At 44.9% G+C, this 24,395-nt stretch overlaps 1 protein-coding gene and 1 long non-coding RNA gene across 6 annotated transcripts in view; one reads left to right on the top strand and one right to left on the bottom strand.

Moving 5' to 3' along the window:
- Positions 1-4,045, top strand: part of LOC116149801 (uncharacterized) — a 72,427-nt gene extending 68,382 nt beyond the window's left edge. For all 4 annotated transcript variants that reach the window (XR_010378167.1, XR_010378166.1, XR_010378165.1 and 1 more), the window contains 2 exons: positions 1,134-1,195; positions 2,514-4,045. This is a non-coding gene — a long non-coding RNA (uncharacterized LOC116149801). The remainder of the gene's footprint in view (positions 1-1,133; positions 1,196-2,513) is intronic.
- Positions 1-24,395, bottom strand: part of LOC105095239 (urea transporter 2) — a 401,376-nt gene that overhangs the window by 98,914 nt on the left and 278,067 nt on the right. The gene's annotated exons all lie outside the window — the stretch shown is intronic.

Here is a 24,395-nt window from a genome sequence, read left to right as displayed (position 1 = left end):
CCTTGGTCCATTTTACTTCCACTCAAGCTGCAACACATCCCCAAATCCTGGCTGTGAAGCCCAGGGAATTGACAGTGTAGGAAGAAAGACGGGGACGAGGCATAACTCTGTCAGTATTACAGCACTCATTAGAAGGCTGCTCCCTCTCCTCTCCCTGGGGTCCCTTCTCACCTTCTTCTGGGTGCACAGGCTTTTACAATTCTCACTGCAGGTGCCCCAGCATGCCATCCGGGCCGGTCCTCAGAGTCCAGGGCCCTAGCTCCATCTAGGTTGTCATCTAGAGGTCAAAGGATCACCAAGTGATGAGGCTGGAGACCTGTGTTTTCCTTCCGGATTAAGTGACATCCTCCATCCAAGCTCCAGCTTATGTTCAGTGTGGGCCCTGGGTTGGGGTGATCTGATTCCATCGAGCTCTCAGGTTGGTGATCTTTCTACTTGCTTCCTCTACTACTCTTCTTTTCCTATTGAAAATAATGTCTCCTGTGGTCATTTCCCTCGGCACCTTGTCCATCACTGAAGGAAATCTTGTTCACATGCTGTTGGGAGAAGCTAATAGGGGTCACAAGGGGTCCCTGTGGCAGCCTCAGCCCCTCCCTCTCACTCTGTCCCCAGCCCTGAGCCCAGGATGACAGCTCAGCACACGTCAGGCCAGCTTCTTCCTTTCCGAGAGTGCCCCCAGACGCCTGTCTCTGTGCCCACTACTCTCCTGGACCATTATCTCTGGTTGTTTTGACTTTGATGATCCTGCCACCCACAGATGGGTTACAGAGTTCCCTGACACCTGTCATCAAGTTGGCACCAGGCTGAGCCCTTGGAAGGTTCTCAATCACAACACTTGGAATAATTGATTAGTCAGAAAAGACTCCAGTTTCTGGGTCGCAAAGTTTTCTTTGAGTCCATTTTCCTACTTGCCCTGTCCACTTTCAGTCTTGCTCTCCTCTGTTCACCCCAGGCCAACCCTTTCACTCTTCCTTCTGGCCCCTGTAGACTTCCTCATTATCCATTTGCTGCACGGCCCTTCTGTTCTCCAAAGTTCTCTTCTACAAGCAGTATTCATGGGTCTGATCGATACATAGTGGATTTCAATTTTTTTCTTAATGAGGATCCCTCACAGTTATGCGTGTCTTTTACAGGCACTTCCATGGAGGTCATTCTGTTTTATCGTCTCATAGACATTATCATCCCCATTTTAAAGGTGAGTGAAGTGAGGGTCTAGGCTGTCACCAGGAGGCCTACAAGGGACAGGGTGGGGACTCAAGGGCAGCCCCTGGGTAGCTGCAACACAGGCTGTGAAACTCAAGTGTCTGGGGAGGTGACTCCCATTGCCTGGCTTACTGTGTTCCAGAGCAGCTTGCTTCCCATCCCACAGCTCTCCCTTCACTGAAGATACCCAAGGAGTCAGGAAGAAATTGCTGCAGGATGAGACAGGCTAGGACGGGACTGGAGGCTTAGGGCATGGCGCCTTTCAGGGACACAAAGTCAGGCTTTAAGTGTCCCTGACAAATTCTCCCTGAGAGTACATGTGACAGGTGGGGATCTGGTGCTCTAACGCTCAAAGCAACGTGTCTCTAAACATGATGAAGACCAGAAGAAACCCTTCTGCCTCTTAAGCTAAAATCAATAGTGACTTTTCCTTTCTTTGTCCTTTTACTTAGCTCAGATGGCAATAGTCTTGGCTTTGTAACTATACGAGTTGGTTGTTCTGACAGCTGCCTCTACCTAGGACAGGAAACCCTGGAAGAATGGAAATCCAGGTGCATCTTGCTTTGAAAACATCCAGAAGCTTCCAGGAGAAAATATACAATTAATAGCTATCACTGAGTGATTAACAATATGTGTCAGGCACTGTGCAAAGCATTTGCATAGACTATCTCATTTTTATCTCCATCACAACCTCATGAGATAGGTCTATTAATATTCCCATTATACAGATGAGGAACCTGAGTCACAGATGTTTAAGTAATGTGCCCAAAGTCAAGAACTAGCCAATGAGGGGTTTAAAATCATTCTGGCTATGAAATAGTAAGGGACAGTAAAAATGTCTCAGGCCGACAGGCACTAGATATGGCTAATTACAGGCATCACAGGCTGGCTCTAGTGACATACTGACCATGTGGGTGGAGACCAGGAGTGAAACCAGTCAGTACGGTTTCTTTAGTTCTACGAGGAATATGTCAAAGACTCCTAAGCTTTGTCTCAATCATACTTTTTACAGTGTGCCTACGCCAAAATAAATGCCTCATAGTTACATATTTAAAGTTAAGCCCAAACAAACTAGTTAGCATTTAGGTCCTGACAACTTAGTAGCTGTTTGAAGAAAAATATTACACCCAAATTGAAAGAAAAAATAATATCTATGTTTTATTCATAAATAATCATAATTATTTACTAAAGGGATGCATGTATCTGTTGTGCAATGTACAATTAGTCAAACCTTGGAATCAGATTGGATACCGCCGTCCTTGTTTCCTGTTCCACACTGATTTTTGTGTGGTATTTTCTTTTTAACACAGCAACCAATGAAAACCCAGGTTTGCCAAGATTCGGCAATGTCATATATGGTGTGATCTACTGTTGAAATTTGAACTCCCTCAAGCTGGCGGTTTGCGTGGTATCTGACAGTGTTGAGTATCCTGATGTGTTCCTGGATAATTAAAAATATCCCTCGGTGCCCTTGTGGGTTCCCCGTGGCATCCTGGAGTTCCTTGGCACACAGTTTGGGGACTGCAGAAATATATTCTCTTCCATTTTGTTGAAACAAACTGTCTTCTTCATTTGCCCCTTTTGGTCTAGCTTTCGATCGACACATGAGAAATATTTCTCTTCTCTCTTGACTGTAGCAAAAGATAACCAGCCCGACAGCATGATGAATAGCAACTGGCCGTCAACCTCAGTTCCAGGGGAGCTGGGGCACAAGCTCTGTCTAAAGAGGGCAGCTTCACCTCAGCTCCATCCATAAAGCCTGATGGAAATGAGGTGGCAACATGTTTTAAAGGAAAGCAGAAAATACAGACTATTTATGTGAAGTATCCCAACATTCAGATACCAGCAACTAATTCTAACGTATTATTTATAAATATGGGTAAGTCAGTACTATGCTACCCCAAACAAAATCAAATCTACAGGTGGTGTTTTGCTTGAGAGTCACCAGCTTGGGACACGTTATTATGTAACTATTAAGAATGACATTTCTGCTAATCACAAGGACACATGTTCATGGTTTATTTAGTAAAAAAGAGGTAACTAACAAAAAGCATGATGCCTTTCTTGACCATCATCAAAAAGTCTACAAATAATAAATACTGGAGAGGGTGCAGAGAAAAGGGAATCCTTCTACACTGTTGGTGGGAATATAAATTGGTGCAGCCACTATGGAGGACAATATGGAGATTCCTTAAAAAGCTAAAAACAGAATTAGCATGTCATCCAGCAATCCCACTCCTGGGCATATATCCAGAAAAAGACAAAAACTCTCAATTTGAAAAGATGCATGCATCCCAATGTTCATAGCAGCACTGTTTGCAATAGACAAGACATAGACGCAACCTAAATGTCCACCAACGGATGAATGAAAAAAGAAGATATGGTACATATATATACAATGGGATATTACTCAGCCATAAAAAAGAATGAAATAATGCCATTTGCAGCAACAGGGATGGACCTAGAGATTATCAAATTCAGTGAAGTTAGTCAATCAAAGACAAATATCATATGACATCACTTGTATTTGGAATCTGAAAAAATGATACAAAAGAACTTATTTGCAAAACAGAATAGACTCACAGATATAGAGAACAAATTTATGGTAACCAAAGGGGAAAGATGGGGGAGGGATAAATTAGGAGTTTAGAATTAACAGATACACACTGCTATATATAAAATAGATAAGCAACAAGGTCCTACAGTAGAGCACAGGGAACTATGTTCAATATCTTGTAATAACCTATAATGGAAAAGAATCTGAAAAAGAATATGTATATATGTATAACTGAATCACTCTGCTGTACATCTGAAACATTGTAAATCAACTATACTTCAATAAAAAGTCATGATTCCTTTCTCACAAAAGCTCTTTGTGGACAGTGAGGGGACTAAAAGGATATATAACCAAGTGATTAAAAGATGGCTATTTCTGGATAGGAAATCATGGATGATTTTATTTTTCTTTTTTGCTTCTCTATACTTTCTAAGTAATTTTTACAATAACCAACATATCCAAAATTTTTGGTTTTGTTTGTATTCTTTTTTAAAAAGAACCATAGAACAGTTACTAGGAATAAGATATTATTAATCACAAACACAAATACAAATCAAAGTCTTATAAGAAACAGTCCCTGATTTTATAGAAGCTTATTAATGAATAGGACAGAGACACCATATAGTACTAGTGATTTATTAATTGACAGAACAAGGGGGAGAATTGCATGATTATATCTAAGTTACTAAATGGGCTCAGAATAGGAAGAGAATTGGAGGGTGGAATGGTCATGGAAGGAAGCTGTATGTGTGGTCCCCACGTTCAGGGATTCAGGATTGAGCATCTAGTTGCACTCATGGCTCAGATTTATTACAACAAAAGGATACAAAGTGAAATGAGCAAAGGGAAAAGGCACATGGGGCAAGGTCTAGAGGAAATCAGGAGCGAGCTCCCAGAGGCCACTCCCGGTGGAGTCACACAGGACGCGCTTAATTCCTCCAGCCTTGAGTTGACCACACATGTGAACACCTACCAAAATTTCAGACTCCCAGAGGGAGGCAGGGTTTAGCATAAACCGCACTGTTTGCACACAGGTTAGGCACAGGGAGCCCGCATCATAGTAGTTAGGGAGTGGTGGGAACATTCCTAAAATCCAAGTTCCCAGACGGCAGCCAAAGGCCAGCCTTGCAAGCAGATCTTTCTAAAGATGATCATCTCAGGCCTGCAAAGTTATCCCTTTCCTGCACAGAAGCCTCCATGGGGGAGGTGTGATTTGAGCAGAGCCACGATTTAGTAAAGTGGAGAGAAAAAGGGAAAAGTGCTCCAGGTCCTCGAAAAATAGTCACAAAACCAAACTTCTTTTCAAGAATCAGAAAATCTTGAAATGAAAAAGGATCATTAGAGTCATTTATCTAGTATTTTCCAAAGGGCAAGCATATACCACTGGCGGTATGCAAGATGGTTTCAGGCTGCCTATGGATGATATTTCATATTTTAATGTTTATATGTTTATTTTGATGTGCAGTTATATATATGATATAAAATTAATAATATAATGTTTATAATATATTTTCGATATTACGTATATATACATATGTGTGTATTAACATATATTTAGCCAGCTATCAGCTTCATAAAATGCTGTTACTATAGGTATTATTAGGGAAAAGCTAATTTTATAAAGCTGGTCAATTTAAAGGCAAACATTTAACAAATAAAGATAAAATAACAAATATGAAATAATATTAAATAAGTAACAGCCCCAAAGTCAGAGTCCAACCTCTGTAGGCAGTACGGTGAGTAAACTTCTGAGGCTGGTTAGCCCCCCTCCCTTCTGCTGCCGAAACCACCTTACCACGATTTTACTTTCGTTACGGACCCTCCCAGTTTCATATGCTTCGTCTCTAAAGTAACAGATTTGACCTAACCCTCTACCTTACCTTCTAGGTCTACTTCACTGGTTCTATGAAATCTACTAATGTAAGTCAATAGGAGAAGGGAATTCAACTTTAGTTAGTATTTCAAGAATTCTTTTTTTTTTTATCCTTGTATAAAACAAGATGCACCTTGATGGATCCCGTCATTTTTCATCCTCTGCAGGAAGCTGATGGAGAAAAGCAAATACACAAATCACCCAGCAGCTTCCCGATGCACACTGCTTTCTGCGTCTTAAATCTAACCTCCTCGTTTCTCCCTTCTTTCATCAAATGCCTCTCCAATCCTTTCATCCTTCAGACACTGGCATTGCTGAATCAGCCCGAGTCTCTGCTTTCCCCTTGCATATCCTTCAAGAGAGGCAGTCCTTGATGACAGTATTTGGCCCCTGATCACCTACTCTGGGTTCTACTGGGACTTCCAAAGCCACATACTCTACCTACTGCTCTACCTGCTTACACGCAGACCACAGTGCAGCTCTCAGCCTTGCCCTTTGGGGATTCCGAGCCTGCAGAGGTTAGAAAGTTACTACTGAGCAGGGAAATACACCTTTGCAATTGTCCTGGGGGCTATTTCAGGCAAGAGAGCTGAAAACTTAAGCGAGGCTTTCTGACTGTTGACGCCTGGGGGACCCAAAAGCAAAAGACCTTTATCTCCTTCATCACCTAAGCCCCTAGGATAGATGCACCTCTGAATGTCTGTCAAAGAAGTCAGCCTGCCTCAGGAAGAGGTCTCTGCCCTTCAGAGTTATTAATTCATCCAGCAAATCAGTCCCTATTTTGTGCAGACCCTGGGAACCCAGCAGTGAGCATGGCACCCATGACTCCTGTTCGTGTGGACACGTTTCGTCAAGAAGCCTCAGCGGTAGGCAGAGTGGACAGCCCGGTGGCCTCACACACCCTCACCTGCCTCTGTGGCCTTGGCCGATTCTCCCCCTTCTTTCAGATTTGAAAATCGAGACCTTTTCTCATCCGTAAGGCTTGGATGTCACAGCCATCAGACAGGGCTAGACCCGGCCTCAGACTCTCTCAGGTCTAGACTTAGCTCTACCTACTTACACTCAGACCACATTTCGATTCTCCTGTGAACTGTTCTGTACTGGAAGCCCTGAGAAAGCCTGTCCTTCCTCAGCTTCCCAGTGGACGCAAGTCTGGTCCATTCCTTTCCCTGAGCAGCTAAGCTGGTGCCTGTGAGCCTGCCCCTTACAGATGGCTGATTGGACTGGTGGGCACCCGATCCAAGGTCAGCCTATCTGCGGGCTGGCCAGGTACCTACGAGGGGCTCTTGGTTTGAGAGATTTGCCTAAAGGGGCAACATGACTTCAGTGGGCCAAGAGCTCAGAACTGGGCTTGTCAGGCCATCAGTAGTGGGAGAAGGTAGGGACACACGCACACAGCTGGACCACAGGACAGGCAGGGCACTGGCAAGAGGACCAAAGGCTCCCGCTGCTGAGGGCCACAAACATCCCTGCCTCCAGAAAGGTCTTGGCTCCCAGTACTCTTCTGTTCTCATTCGTATTGCCGCCGGGTGAGGAGGCCCTGCTGAGGTGAGATGTTTCTCCTCCCCCAGTCGCATCCCTTCCCTCCCACCGGTCTCACCGTCCTCTCTCACAGCTACTCCTTGCCTCTGTGGACTGGAGCCCAACTGAATTCCTGATTCTCAGCTTCTTAATCTTAAAGCCTTTGCGGAGTTCCTGCTGCATGCTCTGCCTTGTGCCAGGTGCCAAGCGGGTGAACAGAAAGGAAGCAAGACGTCCAGCCCCGGCCCTCAGATATGGCCTATGAGCAGCGCTGGGCTTGGCAACTCCCCAGGACAGAGTCGGGCTGACCTTGGATGTGGTGTGTTCAGGGAAGGTGCCCTGTGAGGCCAGAGGATGCCTCCGGGCACTGGGCAAGGGGTGTCAGAAAATGCGGCTGGAAGGAAAGGCAGAGACTCGTCATGCCGTCTGTGGAGACCAGCGTGACAAAAGTCTGAGGGATGGAGTGAGGCTGGTCAAGGGGACCAGGAGGAAGGTCCAAATGGGGAGCTGGGGGCTGCTTCAGCCTACCGTCCTTACCCCGCCATGAAATCTGGGCAAGCAGAATGGGTGTGCAGCCACCCCGCCCTCCCAGTCACCTCGTCAGGTACGAATTGCCCAGGATTTAAAAAAAAAAAGGGAAGTCCTCATTATGGGGTTGGAAATTCTCATCCTAGAGATAAAATTTTATGAGTTGCCGATGGCTCTGCACCCTGTGTTTTTGACATTCCCTGTTGCACGTACAGTATTTTAAACACATGAGACACAGACATGACTTTAAAAAAATTTTTTTTGATTCTCTTACCTTTTCATTTTTTTTCTTGCTGTCATGGCTTAGTGGGTAGCTCTGAAGTTTTTAATGCTGAAGGGCCCATTTCATGTAATTTATTGCCCTGCTTGTGTGAAAGCTGAGGCCTATAAATCGTCAATACAGCCCGTCTAATTCCAGCAATGGCAAGGCTTCGTCACATGTAATTAAAGGATCCCAAAGCCATTGGAATGTAATGGATTTGGAAATGACACCATGGGGGCGCAGGGAGCAGGCCCAGGAAGAGGCGGCTGTATTTCAAAGGCTCGCCGGCGCGGTCTGGGATGGATGGGGCTGCCCGGCTGGGCTCCAGCAGGGCCGGCTGTCGGGGGAGAGAGGCAGGGTCTGGATTTCATCTGAGCCTCTGCTCTGAGACCCCTTGCGGTTCCCACCTGGGTGGAGGTGCGCCCGGCTCTTGGCCCTACACGCTCCTTCGGCCTGGCCTGCCCGGCCACCACCTCTGATGGGAGTGAGCAGCCATGTCCTGGCAGGAGGATTTCTAGAAACGGGGAGGGGCCCAGGCTTTTAGACAGGGCCCAACCCCAGGATGGTTTCACCTTCCCCACGAGTACAAGTTCCAACTTTCCCCCTGAAGCTGTTTTTGGTGTTCAGACCCTCATGGTCAGCCAGGGGCCCTGTATGTTCTGCTGAGAAGTTCCCCTAATTCCCGCATGTCCGCAACTCTCCTCCCTCTGAGCCCTCAGGGCACCTTGTCTGTCCTGCTTTGGGACAATGTGGTGCTGGGTGTGAGTATTTGTTTATCTGCCTCCCCAAATACACCACCTCCCCAGGAACAAGGGCTGTGTTTAAGTTGTCGCTGACCCCAGTGGCCTTATGTGGTCCTGTCTCATGGTAGGCAGTAGGCAACTGTGTAGCAGGAATGAAGAGATGGGGAATAAGAAAGGAAAGAGGAAAGGAAGAAGAAAGGACAGAAGGGAAGAAGAAAGAAAGGAAGGAAGGAGGAGAGGGATTTGGGGCCATCTCTTCCCATCTCATGTCTTTATAAATAATAAGGTAACCAGATTCCAAGATGGCCCCCAACCATCTCCACCTCCTGGTGGTCTCACCCACATCACACCAGGGTGGCATCTGTGACCAACACCACGCGGCAGAAGTGTAGTTATGTCCCTTCTGAGATCAGGTTATAAAAAAGACTGCGGCTTCGGTCTTTTTTCCTCTCCCTCTCTCTCTTGAGTTGCTCACTCTGGGGAAAGCAAGCCATTGCGCTGTATGAGCAGCCGTCCAGGGAGGCCTTCATGTCGGGGGCCTGGATGGAGCCATCGGGGACCTGGATGGAGCCTCTGGATGACAGCCAGCCAGGAACCGAGGCCTGACAACACTGCGGCGATGGGCTTGGAAATGGTCCTCTGGCCCCATGGAGCCTTGCAATGACCACACCTTGGCCAACAGCTTGACTTCAGTCTCACTAGGCTGCGCCCAGATTCCTGACCTCAGAAGCCATACAAGTAAATGAATGTTATTTTGGGTTGCCAACTCTGGGATAACGTATTGCCCAGCAATAGATAACTAACATAAACACTGTCTACACATTGATGACACCAAATATTTATTTCCAAGTCAGACCTCTCTGCTGAACTCCAGAAACCTGTGTCCAACTGCTTCCTTTACATCTCTGCTCTCCATCCAAACTGAACTCCTGATCATCCTCTCAGCCTGCTTCCCCCACAGTTGTCCCCATCCTGGTTGGTGGCGGCTCTTACCTGGATGCTAGCTACAGCCTCCTACCTGCCTCGTGACCCCTCCCGTGGCCACTGCAGTTTATTGTCTACCCAGGGCCCAGGGAAGCCAGCCAAATGCATGTATCGTGACCCTGCAAACTTAACTTGCCAGAGCCTCACGACTTCCACAAGACAAGAGTCAAAGTCCTTAAATAGCATATAAGGTGTCACCTATTCCTTTCCGACCTCATCTCCCACCTCTCTGCCCAACTCCCGTCTCTCATGGGGCCACGTGGGCCTTTTGCCGCCAGGCCCACTCCCATGTTAGGGCTTTGCACTGACTCCTCCCTGTGTCTGGATCACTCCCTCCAGATATCCGCATGGCTCACTGCCTCACCTCTTTCAAGTCTTTGCTCAGGTGTCACCCTTTCTAGGAATTCTACCTTGACAACCCCTGAACTCCCAGCTTCATTACTTTGCTGTCCACACTCTCCTCCCCATCTTACAAAGCGCTTAAAACCTTCCAACTTATTATACAATTTACTTTTTATGCTTACTGCCTGTGGGCATTCTCTGCTAGTATCTGAGCTCCAGGAGAGCAGGGATTCTTGGTAGTAATCGTCTATTTTGCTCATTGCAGGATCGCCAACACCTAGAACAGAATGCCTAGAACTAGGTGCTTGGCACATAACAGCGGTCAAAAAATATTTGTTGAAGAACAGAAAGAAGGGTGGAAGGAAGGAGGGAAGCAGAGATGGCGAGATGGCAGGAGGCTGGATGGAGACAGTGAAGGGAGGGAGGAAGGACTCGCGCTGTGATCTGAATTGTTGTTTAGCACATGCAGCTCCTTTCCTTGTAAAGTCTGGACTGCAGGGTCTTTGAAGGCATGAGAGGATGTCCCACCCACAGCATCCAATGACAGGCCCTGCTGAGACCAGGGCTGAGGGGATGTTCTTAATTGATCTGTCCTTGGTCATCGAGGAATCCCTGTCTCATTGCCCTCATAATCCAGCAAACCTAATTATGAGATATTTTCACTTCCCTGGTCTTTTGCTGCTATTCCCATCCAGCCCTTCTGCTTTTCCCACTTTTTCATGGGTTGAATTATGTCCTCTGAAAATATATGTTGAAGTCTCAAACCTTGCCCCCCGCACCAGTACCTTAGAATGTGACCTTATTTCAAAATAGGATTGTGACAGATGGAATTAAGTTAAAATGAGGCCATACTAGAGAAGGGTGGGCCCCTGACCCAATATGACGAACTGTCCTCTTGAAAAGGAGACAGACATGTGGGGAGAAATGTTATGTGAAGACAGAGGTGGACATTGAAGTGATGCATCTACAGATCAAGGAATGCCGAGGATTGTTAGCGACTGCCAGGAGCCAGGAGAGAGGCAAGGAATGGATTCTCCACCAGAGCCCTCAGAATGAAGCAACCCTGTCAACACCTTGACCTCAGACATTTAGCGCATCCAAAACTGACTCTGAAAGAATAAATATCTGTTGTTTTGTTACAGCAGCCCTGAGAAACTCACACACACTGCACGCCTTCTTCTCCAAGACCATCCCACTCTTGCCTCTGAGACCTCTCTCAGTGTTCACAGATACTAGAACACACCACCCTCGATTCTCTGCAGAGTGTTTTCCCTGCCACACATAATACAAAGAATCTCACCTCCTCCAAGAAGCCCTCTTGGATAGCTTAAGAAGAAGGAACTAAATACTCTTTGCATCCTTGTATTTGAAAGTAAACTCTGGAATGTATGGCTTTTTATTTTTAACTCACAATTAATGTGCATTTTCTTGGCTTGAGAAAATGGAGACAGTGCATCTTATACATTTGTTTTTGACTTGCTTACTCCTTCCATGTTGTCTCTCTGATTAAATGATTTGAACAAGAAACAGATGTGTCTCTTTCATTGCCTATAGTTCCAAATCCAGATACAGTAAAGAAAAGGCACTCAAGCTGGTGGGTAAGGACTATTCAGTAAGAGGGGGCCTGATTCACTTCTCCCCTCTCCTATTTTATGAATGACGAAATTGAGGCCCAGGCAGAAAAAGTGACCCAAAAAGATAAAGAATGTTCTCATTTTGCCTCTTCAGAGGGCTGTTATCTCTGGGGCTTTTGCTCATAGTCAAGCACTTGGAACTATACCCCCAGTCCCTTGCTAATCACCTACTCAAAGCTAGGTTCAAACCTCAGCCCCATCTCTCTTTATCTGTACAATTTGGGGCAAGTTCTTCAACCTCTCTAAGCCACAGATTCCTTATCTGAAAAATGAGGCTGGAGAGTCCGACCTCCCACGGTGGTGAGGGGGACTCAGTGAGGATGTCACTTAGGAGCTGAGTCATGTGCTGTGGGAACTCAATGAACCACAATTCCTTAACTTTTATGCCCATCACGTAAACTCCAGAGTAGAAAAAGGTAGAAACAAATTACCTTTTCAACAAAATCTTTGTCTATTTGTCACATCCAGCTCAAGCTGGAGAAGCTGTCAGAGGTAATGGAAGTGTGCAAAATAACCCGTCCCAGCCCCGTCATTACCAGCAAATGCTGCATGGTCCTAGCAAGCTCCCTCATCAGCAGACAAAGGCCCAGTGATGTTCACTAGACTCGACTGAGCATAAAAAGAAAATGAGAATCTGACATTTTGGAAAGATTTCCAAAAACCAGAGCAGGAACAGGAAGAGTTTTCTGGTTGCCTCTTTGTGAAGGATCAGATATCATAGCAGATGGGAAAGTAGGCAAGAATCACAGACATGGAACAGACCTCGGGTCTCATTAACCAGCTAATTCATTTAACCAGAATGCCTCATTTCCTGAGAATTCCAGTGAACTGTGATTTTACAATATGCTGATATTTGAAAGATGTATTTTTTTCTCCCCATCAACGGCTGCAAAGATGCCCTGTGGTGCTGTGAACAGCACATAGGGCTAAGGATAATGGCGCCAGGATTTTGGAGCTAGCTCTGCCATTAACTGACCATGAGCCAGTCAGTTCCCCTGCCTAAACCCAGGGTCACCCATCACCTAAGGCAGTGCAGGACTAATGATCTCTGAGTTTCCTAAATCTATGATTTTATATATTCCTGCTCCATTTTCCATCCTTTGCTCAGGACATGCTCCATGAAATCCTTTGCTCGATCCTGAACAAGCATCTGTAAAACATGAGAGCCAGACCAGATGAACTCTAAAGTTCCTCTGAGATTCGACATGCTACTGTTTTAATAATAATATTAATGAACATCTTAATTATTATATATTATTAGTAAATAATACTAACTTTATAATAATAATAAAATAATAATAAAAAGATTACATTTCTAAGACCTACATCTTAGGCAATTGTTGAAATAAAATGAAGAAATTCATAAAGCTGTATTACATGATAGTACAGACTGAATGTTGGTACCCCACCCCTCCCAATTTATATGCTGAACTCCTAATCCCCAAAGTAATAGTATTAAGAGGTGGGGCCCTTGGGACGTAATTAGGTCATGAGGGTGGAGCCCCCTTGAATGAGATTAGTGTCCTTGTAAAAAGAGATGCAAGACAGATGACCTTCCTCTCCGCCACGTGTGGACACAGTGAGAAGATAACCACCTGTGAACCAGGAAGAAAGCCTTGACCGAGAACCTGACCATGCTGGTGCCCTGATGTTGAACTTCCGGCCTCCAGAACTGTGAGAAGTGAATGTTTGCTGTTTAAGCCACCCAGTGCACAGTGTACTGTTACAGGAGCCCAAACCGATTAAGATGCGTGGTATGGTGGGAAAGCTACTGGGCTTGAAGTTGAATTCTGGTCCAGCTGCTAGTCAGCTTTGCCATCCTGAGTAAGTGGACGCACCTCTCTGGACTTTTTTTCCCCACCTATACATTTAGGTGCTTGAACTACTTGGTGTTTTTGCTGCTGCTAGCTCCCTATTTCTAAGACTTGCCACTCTTCTGTAAAATTCCCTTCCAACCTCAGTGAGGTCTCATAAGGAGATGATCTGCAGTGATGAGGAGCAGAGAGTAGAATTTGTAGAGAAGATGTGTGCAAAATAACCCTTAAGGTCTCTCCCAGCTCCAAAGCTGCAGCTTTGCTTCCTCAGACTCTAAGTGCCTCTCTGAACATCACAGTTTCGCCCCCTCTCTCTTCCCCTGGTGTGAAGCCCAAAGCCCAGGACAGCTCAAGATCCTGAACAAGGGTGTTTCTTCCTTTTATACCTCTTTCCTAATTTGGGATCTTAAGTCTGGCTTATGAAACTGCTGAGTCAACTTTTAGTCATCAGGAAAAGTGGGACTCAAATGCTAACCTCTGGCTGAGATTAACTCACTGCTCCAGTGTGACACTTGGCATCATTTGACCTTTTCTGAAACCAATCTCTGACCTTGGCCTCTGGACTTGGAATAAAAGGAAGGTGATTTCTAATGACCCCTCCCCCACCAGGAGTGACACAGTGGAAAAACGTATCAATTCACATAGACTAAGAAATCCATCAGGTACTATGATTGGAGCCACCAGTTCTCAAAGGACACATCTAAACTTGAAACAGTTCCAGTTTTGCCAAAACTTCTATGTAGCAGAGTGCTTTGGGCTCTTCTATGCAGTTAACCTGAATGCTTTGTCTCACCAGGAAAAATGCCCAAATGATGTTTCAGTACCCCATTTATTCAAAGGCCGAACTAGTAGCAACTCAGATCTTGGACCCCATGTGCAAGTACAAAAACATTGCAAACAGCTGAAATAACTTCCCACAGAATTTTTGCAATAAGTAAAGACCATGTACCATTCTCTCCCCTTAGGCTGTCAATGCAGTATTTATTGACTCTTGTTTGACACATGATTCCAACATGTTTAGTCAACAGATAGTTGCCAATTCTATAGAAGATTAGATATGGAGAATCAGAACTGAAAGTGGATTATGAGAAGCACTGGCATTAGGAAAAAATAAAGCTGATAATGTGGGATGAAAAAGAAAAAAAACTGGCTAGATCCAACAGGAACACACAGAAATCGAGGGACATTTTTATATTAGGGCAGGTAGACTCATGTAACTTGGTAACCTATGTGATTTTTCACTCTTTAATAATGGGTTATGGAGAAGAAGCTGCATTCGATTTCAGCATTTGCTTTTAAGAAAGTAGGAAGGAAGTAATCTTTGTCAGGAAGATTGCTAACAAAATTTATTAAAAAATAAAAGATCATTCTTGATGATATTCATTTGAGCTCAGGAGCTTCAGTTTGTGTCTCTGTGTCCTAGCACCTAGCACAATGTCTAGCACACAGCAGGTGCTCAATAGACACTTGATGAATGAATGAAAAGAAGGAACATTTTGAAGGTGTGTGTTTTTTAAATTTCCAGGAAATTCACTTATGTACAATATCATGTTTTCCAATGGTTTGTTGAGCAACAATCTTTATGGAACATCTACCAATTAGGCAGGCAGGGTCTTCCATCTCAGAGAACGATGCTGAGCCAATGACGACTGCCTGCAACAGAACATATGAACCACCTTGATGCCTGGCTCTGAAGGTTGGGCACAACTTGGGACCCTGGCCAGGTTTCAGGCCTATTTGGAGAAGTTGAAGCCCACAGAGACTTCTGTCCATTTCAGACCTGCTTCTATTTTAAACCCTCAGACACAAGACAGCTGTCTACCACAGAGCGTCAGAGAGGGAGTCCCACCCAGGACTGATGTGCTGAGAAAACCCCACTGGTGGCTTTAGACTCCAAAGGCCGTGTCCCTTCCATATCATGGGACTGTAGAAAAGACTTAGGTTTATATTTTTTCCCTAAAGGTTGTCTTTCTTGTGAAGAAGTTGAGTAAGTTAAGGTATGAATTGGGGAATTTATGTAATTCTATTACAACTGCTGTTTTAGGGAGATGCTAGTCTTATTTTTCTCTTAAGCTGTTTCCCACATCATTAACATCATCTACAACAAACGAGAAGTCTAAGAGGGTGTGCTCTTAAGATTTCTGAGATGAAAAATGGGATCATAAAGGTGACCTTACTCCTTGAGTCTTGAGTCTTGGATTTTCCAGCACTGTCTCATTAGCTGAGAGGTGCCATCTAGGGGATCAGTATCCTTTTGCTCAACAAACCCTCCATCAATCTGCCCCCCAGGACAGAGAGCCAAGCTTTCTCTCCTTGGAGGATTCTTAGGAAGAGATGTCAGCTCTGTCATTCACCAGCTGTGTGACCTTGGGCAAGACATGCCCCGTTCTGGAGCTTAGTTCCCTGATGAATAAAATGAAGGCTTTGGTAGGTTATCCCCGAGATCCTTGCAGCTCTGCCTTTTTATGTTTATAACTTTGCATTGTTATCCATCCATCACTTATTATTCTGATTTTGAAGCATCTTCTTCCCATTCAATTCTTCCTCCTTTAATTACCTTTCCTCTGTTTGCGTTCTGTATGAGGTCAGGGTGAATTTTGTAGCAGCTCTCTCTTTGCCTACAAAGTCTCTGCTCCAGATGATCATAAACGTTTGAAAAAGTTAAAATCCACCTCCCTTAGCCTGGTCAAAAAAGCCTTTGCAATCTTGCTACATTCTACCTGCCCACAATGTCTGTCCCCTTCCTCTTTTGCATGAAATTTCTGTTGCAGCTAAATCGTATTCTACCCTCCTCTTCATTATGGCTCAGTTCCCTAATATTTCACCCCATGTAACTCTTTGCTGACCTTTCAAGTTCACTCCAATATCGCTTCTTATCTGAAGCACGAGTTTGGCCCTTCTGCTTTCCATTTAGTGGATTTTCTGGTTACTTTCTTTATCTTTCTAAGTAAACTACAAGCTATTTGGCTCAGATATTGTGCTATTCTTTCTTCTGTGTCCCCACAGTGCCAAACACAGTTAGTCTGGGTCTATTGACTGGTGGACATTGACCTATTTGGTTAGAAGAGCCCACCTCCCATTTAGGAACCAGAATTAGGAATTAATATATTGCTTCAGTGTCAAAGTGTCCTGACAATTACTCCCAGCCATGTTACACATAGTTCTCCTGGACTATACCAGCAAAGAGGATTTTGAATTTCCTTCAGCTGGACAGGGAATCCCAGTGACTATAAACCATGAGGGGTCACTGTTGGGAAGAGAATCGTTGTGCAGGCTAAGAAATACTACACTAAAGACCCTCCCTTCACAACCCAAACACAGCTGCAACATTAGTTCATTTTCTCTGAAGCTGTCTCTCATGAAGAAGAATTGAGCCTTCTTTCTTCATTTAACCAAGTAAAGGATGCTTTTATTGCCCACTAGGCATTTTTAATTTTCCTTTTTGCTTATAAATATCCTTTAATTATTAATTTTGATGAGACTTGTTGCAATATTAAAGAACACCAAGATGCACCTTGAAACATTTAGAAACAAAATGGCTGCCACCAACTGCCTCCAAAATGGCACAGTTGCCATCAATTTAAATTTGTAGTACTGGAAGTTTGGAGTTGCTGTTGCGTTGGGTGGGTTCATGGGCCAGAGGTCATCTAGAATGCTACCAGAAAACATATTCCTGGTCTTAGGAGTCTCATCTAAAATGTGAAAACAATTCTTGAGCATATTTATAAAACGCTAATTGGAATGCACAGCAAATAGGTCAAATTTGTGAGCATTTTGAAATTATCATGGGCGCTATAAGCATATTCTTTATCACTAATGTTTAATAAAAGCTATTTCTGTGTCTGGGCCAAGGGCTTTGGCACATGTTCAGTGCAAGTCAAAGGAGTTAATAACCGGTAATAGAGGGAAATGGAGCCAAGGAGTATCTAAGCTGTGCATCCCTACAGCGCTTGGAAACGATAGGAGACAGGACATTCCTCAAGACATGCAGGGTGCCCTGGACCAGTGTAGCTGTCCTCAGTCATCCACTGCCAGCCCAGTCCACCTGACCTTTCCTGCGAGAGGGAAATGGGGAGACAAGAGGCCAGGTCCAATCCCACAAAGTCAATTCAGCTTCATTTGCTCATTTCTGTGATTAACTGTAAGTTATTCTGTTTGCTTCATTCCCCACAGAAGCCATATTTAAAGAACCCCTGAGTAGATGGGATGGAGAGTTTAAAGGATGAGCAGGGACAGAAGGAAGGGTACTCCACGGCTTTTCACCTGATAATAAGGGAGCTCTCTCTCTCTCTCTCTTTTCCCCCCACACCCCCACAAGCCGACCCCATCTCACACCCACACACACACACCCACACCCACACACACACACAGAGTCATCTGCCTTAGAATTTCTAAATTATTCCACCTTTGGTGACCAGACGTGATCTGAAGATGGGTGGGATGCTGTAAGCTTCCTGAATTAGTCCTACCAGAAATCTCGCTGCATTCTGAAGAAAGCTTTTTTAACCCCAATCACTAGGGTCAGAAAAAAAGGTGGAGGTTTCTCATTTCCAGACTTGGCTGGGGCTGGGGCAAGGCAAAACGTCGGGGAGCTTTTCATTTCAGAAGGAGGAGAAGTGACATTAACTGCACTGCACAGAGTCCTAGTATTTTATTTTTTAAAAACATGTTTTACACACATCTTCTAATCGGGTCATTGAAAACATCCTGTTTGGATGCTAAGGCTGGGTTCATCGCTGGCAGTTTGAAAAATATAAAATTCTGAAATTCAGATGAATAAATCAGATGGTTTGCTCAGATACACCTCCTGAGTGGCAGCTTTTGTGCCAGAAACTGCTTCTTTGATGCCTCACACGGCTCCGAGCCAGACAGCAAGAGCTCGGGGCAGGGGCTGTGGCTCTGGAAACTTCTGGGAAACTGGGCATGATAAGTGGATAGAAGCTGAGCCCAGCGTCTTTGCTTCTCAACAGGAGTCACCTATTTGCACAAGGCATTCACTGGCTCTCTCAGCTCAGGATCCTCCAGGTGGTAGTGGTGATGGGGTCACTGTGCTCAGCCTAGAACCCTGGGAGGATGTAGGGGTCCACGGGCACCCACTTCTGGGTTAGGCACTTGAGTGATTTCTCCCATTTGGTCCTGACCATAGCACTTTGAAGTGAACATTACCTTTGTTTTACATGTAAGGAACTGGAACTCAAATAGGTTAAGTAACTTGCTCAAGTTATGAGGTTTAGTAAGTAGCAGAGGCTAGGATTCCTATCTTGTGCCATTTTCAGTGTCCTTTGTCCTTGCCACCAAGGCATCACCCATTCTCCAAATGAGCGCTGAATTAAGAAGGGTGAAAGGCCAAAGCTTCATGTCTATCTGATGTTTGCTGGCCCTCCCGTGAGCTAGATGAGGAACTGAGGTCAGCATGCCTTGCCTACCATGGGTGACCAGGCTGCTCTGAGCCTCCGTGAGGTCTTATCCAACCTTTCCTCTTGCTTTGGTTCCAACTGGGCTGTCGACACTGGTTCAAGCACACATCTTTCTTCCTGCCATCACCTTCTCTTCTTCCCACCCTATTCAAACCCTGCCGGATCTGCAAGGCTCAGTTGAGTTTGATGCAATGCAATGTCATTCAACAGACATTTATCAAAGACTTCGTGAATACCAGGCATTTGTGCGGCCAGACACTGGGGTGCTGAGGACACTGAGTTAATAAAACACATTCTGTATGCAAGGCTCAAGGGAGGAGAGATCTATAAACAATCAAGACCCACAGCCGCAGGGCTGAGGGCAGCAGTAATGTAGATCATTTATTAAGCACCTACAAATTACCCGATTCCATGCCGGGCACTGTCTGTTTGCTACTGCTAAGCCTTCCAAGGCCGGGAAAGGCAGGTATTCGACCCCACGTGGCATGTGCACAAGAGCTCCGGTTTTGTCATCAGTCCTGAGGTTAAATTCCAACTCCATCTCTTACAAATGATGTGTTTTGGGGCACGTTACTTAACTCCTCTGCACCTCTCATCTGCAAAATGAGGGTACCAAAACCTTCATATGATGGATGTGAGGATTAAATGATAAAATGCACACGAGGCCCTAGTGTTGGGTAAGTGCTGGTCAGATGTGACCAGAGACCTGATGGTCCACGAAAAGTGGAACAACTTTACAAAGGAAGCCCTCAGCAGAGGACCAGGCAAACTGCTACAGCAGGACAGAGGGGAGCATGCTTTGGAGAGGGTTCCAGGCAGGAAGCACCATTTGAGCTGGGCCTCTAAAGGCAGGAGAGATTTTGGGGAAGCAGAGGATGGTGGCACTGAGGGGCTCTGGCTGCTGCTGCCCTGAGTCACCTGTCTTTGTGATGCTGTCCCACACCAGCAGGGTATCTGGGCTGGGTCTTCCAGGACCAGCATAGCATTGGAGGCTAGAAGGAATTTCTTGGCATTTTCTACCTTTATTTATCTAATATCTTCCTCAAACTGGGGATCAGCCACAATCCTTGGCAGCTTGGCAAGTGGAGACCCCTACGTCCCCATTACTGGAGACCACAGCCTGCTACAGGCCATCCATGGGGTCCTGATAAGATTCTTGGACTGCTCCAGACTTGAAACCTAAATAGATCAGTTTGGGGGGCTGCACATGTGCAAGGCTATGGTATCTGCACTGGAAACTAGCAAGTGATGGGAACCCCAAACAATCCAGACTGTCTAAATCAGGTGCCCTTAAAAATGCCCTCTAACCTCCATGTCCTCCAAATGTCCTCTTAACCATTGCTAAAAGCAATGGGGTGTAGCCCATGGAATAATACAATTTTCCAATGACCCACATGTCAGTAAGAATTGGGAAATCAGAGGAGAGCCTGAGAAAGAAGGAAGGCGAGCAAGCAAACAAAAGTCCTCATGCAGCAAACAACTGAAAAAAAGCACACTGAAAAAAAAATCAATAAATATTTGTGGTCTCGAATGAATGAATGAATACATGAATGGAATTTCCTGAAGAAAGTCTTATTACCAAAACCATCAGCTTCTTTCAGAGGACGATGTAGAACCAGGCTTGCTTCCCAGGAACTGTCAGTGCAGAATTAAATGTGCTCGGTGGCCCTTCCCTTCCGGGTAGTGAGTTATGCAGGGCTGTTCCCGCCCCGAGCTGGAGCAGAATGAGAGGCAGGGACTGAAGGATGCTGCCGGGAAGTTGCTGTACTGAGGATGGCAGGGTCAGAACTCACCCTGGTCTGACAGGTTAAGGGCGAGCCTGCCAGAGCAACCTCCTTGAGTTATCACTGCGAGCTAGACATTTTCTCGTGGGCTCCGAGTATTTGTGCTTCTGGGGCTTAGCTGCTCTGGATAACAAGATGAGTGGTAAGAAATGCTTCCTTTGCACAGCACAACATACCCGCAGCATGATGCCAGCCTCCTCATGGCATTTTATATTTCAGGAGGTTCTTTAGCCTCCATGCTCCTGTTTGAAATTCACGGTAACGCAACTGGGGGCATTGTTATCTCCTGTAATAAGATGTGCAAACTGGGAGGGTCAGAAAAGGTACGTGACTGCTTTGACATTACTCAGGGGCAAATACTCAAGGCAGGATTAGAACCCGTGTCTCCTGACTCCCAGCCCAGCAACCTTTCCTCCACGACAAGTTGCCCCCCAGGTGAGACGCAATGCTCAGAGAGTCAACACAGTGCTCAAGTCCAGTTCCCCTCCTGGTCTGCGGGGTTTCCACAATCACCTGGCTGTTTGGTACACGTGAGATTTGGGGCCAACCCCAGAAACTGATTCTGTAGGAATCTACATTTTTGACACACTCACCAAGTGGTTTCGAGGCATGTTGAACTGCTCAATTTGCTGGTTTAGGGAAATCAGGACATTCTGAAGATTACGTGAGCCAGACACTGTCTCATGTTAAGCTGGTTCACTTCAAAGGTAAGTTAAAAATAATGGAGACAGAAAGGAAAGGAAAAAAGAGACAGGCTTCCTCCTCGGTGGTCTTTTCCAAGTTTACTAGTCTTGCTTTCAGCGTCTCTCTCCTTACCTGCTTCTCTCAACCTTTCAAGTTCTCTGATCCTCTCCCTGCTCTAGACTCTCAGGTCCCTGAGCCGTAACATACTTCCCTAACTGCTCAGTCACTGCGGGTCCCCCTCTCCGGTTCTCTGTCCCTAACCCTGGGTACTCTCTGATGGTGAGTTTTCTGTATCCCCAAGAGATCATGGCACAATATTGGAGACGAAAAAGATGCTTTAGTCATATCCTTGGAATGAACCACTTAATGCTGTTGGACTCTGCCTAGCACAACCCCCCAGACCCATCAGTGTGGATAACCAAGTCCCTCCAGGTCCAAAGTCCCAAATAAAATATAAAAACTTCCTTCAAAAATATGGGGACTTAGATAGAACAGGTGTGGGTGAAGATGTGCAGAAAAGGGAACCCTTGTGCGCTGTTGCTGGGAATGCAAATCGGTGCAGCCACCAAGGAAGAAAAGTGAAGGTTTCTCAAAAAATTAAAAATAGAACTGCCATATGATCCGCTTCTCGGTATTTTTCCTAAGAAAGTGAAAACACGAATTCAAAAAGTTATCTGTACCCCCATGTTTATTGCAGCATTATTTACAATAGCCAAGGTGTGAAAACAACCTAAATGTCCATTGATGGATGAACGGATAAAAAAGATGTGAGACACACACACACACACTGGACTACCACCTGGCCATTAAAAAAAAAAAAGAAGTTTTACTATTTGCAACCACATGGATGGATCTTGAGGTCATTATGCTAAGTGAAGTAAGTCAGACAGAGAAAGACAAATAGTGTATGCTGTCACTGGATGTGGTTATACCTTTTGACCCTCTTCACCCATTTCACTCATGAAGAGTTTATTCCATAAGTTGTAATCAAAAAGAATAGAAAGAAATGCAATTTTAAGTGCATTTAATCAATCATTCAAAACGTATTAATACAATCTTTAGCACTACGAGAAAGCACGATGCCAACTGGCTCTGCGGGGGGAACAAGGGGTGTGTCCGGGGGATGCCCACTGACCCACGACCTGAGCCCCACGTCACCCTAGCTCTCCACCAGGTGATCTGTCAACAGGCACGTGCAGTATGCTTATATGCCGGAAGGGAGGTTTGAGATTTCAGTTGGAGCTTAACACCCACTAGGGTTTCAATGCCTGTTTGATGACAGGCTTTGCTTCCACGCAACCAAATCTCTATTATCCACAGTGATGGAGGAGCGGTGCTAGGGGCAGCCTGGCAGAGCTGAGTGGCTCACTCCAAGATTACGGTGAAAGCATCTCTTTAGTCTCCGTAGACATTACAGATGTGGTTCCTACCACCTAGGAGCTTAAACCAAGTGGGACGTACAAGGCCTGCCCATTGGCCAAAAGAGCTCTATGCACGCACAGCTGTGGTTTCCAGCGTGCGATGGTGGCAGCAGCTGCCAGCTCCAATCTGTGTATGCAAAGATCTGCTAAAGCCCAGAGACACTGGGTGAGTAGCTTCAGGCCACTGTCAGGGGCCTGGTGGCACCAGTGTGTCAGCTCCTAGCCCCGGACTCCACCTCACTCGGAGACCTCACCTTAGGATGGACTCCAAGTGTCCTCACGGGTAAGGGGCTTCCAGACCATAGACCCCTGGGGACAGCACGTCCCTGAGCACCTGCACGGGGGGGCCTCTCTGAATCTCTAGATTGATTGCCTATAGTCATTGGCCAGGAGATATTTGCCCAGGCACCTTTTTGATTCCCAAGCACTCAGGTTATGGTTTATGAGCTCTCTTCTTCTTTCTTTTTCATTTTTCAGTTTTATTAGGTAGAACTGTTACAATTTGACTGCATATATACAATGTATTGCATGTAAATACATATACACAATATACTGCACATATTTAAAAAAAATTACATATATGTACTGTTCATTCTCTAAGAATGTTTAGAGCTTTAGCTTTTTAAACTTATGTAGTTATCAAAGGAATAAAGCCAACCATAAAATAAGAATTAATTCAAAAAGATACATATACCCTGCTGTTTAGAATTGCCAAGATACGGAAGCATCCTAAGTGCACATCAGTAGATGAGTGGATAAAGAAGATGTACCATATATATGTATGGAATACAACTCCCTCATAAGAAAGAAGGATATTTTGCCATTTGTGGCTCTTCATTCACTTTTTTTTTTTCACTTCAAAAACCAGAATTTTATAACTGGCCTAAACATTTCCATTGCACCAACAAAATATCTAGAAATAAACTTGAACCAAGGAGGTTACCTATATTCTGAAAACTGTAAAACATTGATGAAGGAAACTGAAGATGATACAAAGAAATGGAAAGATCTCTTGTGCTCTTGGATTGGAAAAAATCACCATTATCAAAATGGCCTCACTTCTCGAAGCAATCCACAGATCCAGTACAACCCCTGTCAAAATACTCATGGCATTTTTCACAGAACAAACAATTCCAAAATTTATATGGAACCACAAAAGACCCCAAACTGCCAAAGCAATCTTTTGTAGATCCTTTTTTTTCCTCTTTCTTCTTTTTATTCTCTTTTCTTATGGTTTGATGACTAGAGAAGGTCCTTTAACATTTGTTGTAAAGCTGGTTTGGTGGTACTGAAATCTTTTAGCTTTTATTTATCTGTGAAAGTTTTGATTTTGCCATCAAATCTGAATGAGAGCCTTGCTGGATAGAGTATTCTTGGTTGTAAGTTTTTCCCTTTCATCACTTTAAATATATCATACCATTCCCTTCTGGCCTAAAGTGTTTCAGCTGAAAAATCAGCTGATAACCTTATGGGAGTTCCCTTGTATGTTATTTGTTGCTTTTCTTTTGCTAATTTTAATATTTTCTCCTTATGCTTCATTTTTGTCAACTTGATGGCTATGTGCCTTGGTGTGCTCCTCTTTGGGTTGGTCCTGTGTGAAACTCTCTGTGCTTCCTGGACTTGGGTGA

The sequence above is a fragment of the Camelus dromedarius genome, chromosome 28 (assembly GCF_036321535.1).
Source record: "Camelus dromedarius isolate mCamDro1 chromosome 28, mCamDro1.pat, whole genome shotgun sequence".
Taxonomy (NCBI): Eukaryota; Metazoa; Chordata; class Mammalia; order Artiodactyla; family Camelidae; genus Camelus; species Camelus dromedarius.
Note: the sequence above shows the minus strand (reverse complement) of the source record. Positions and strands in the feature narration are given on the sequence as shown.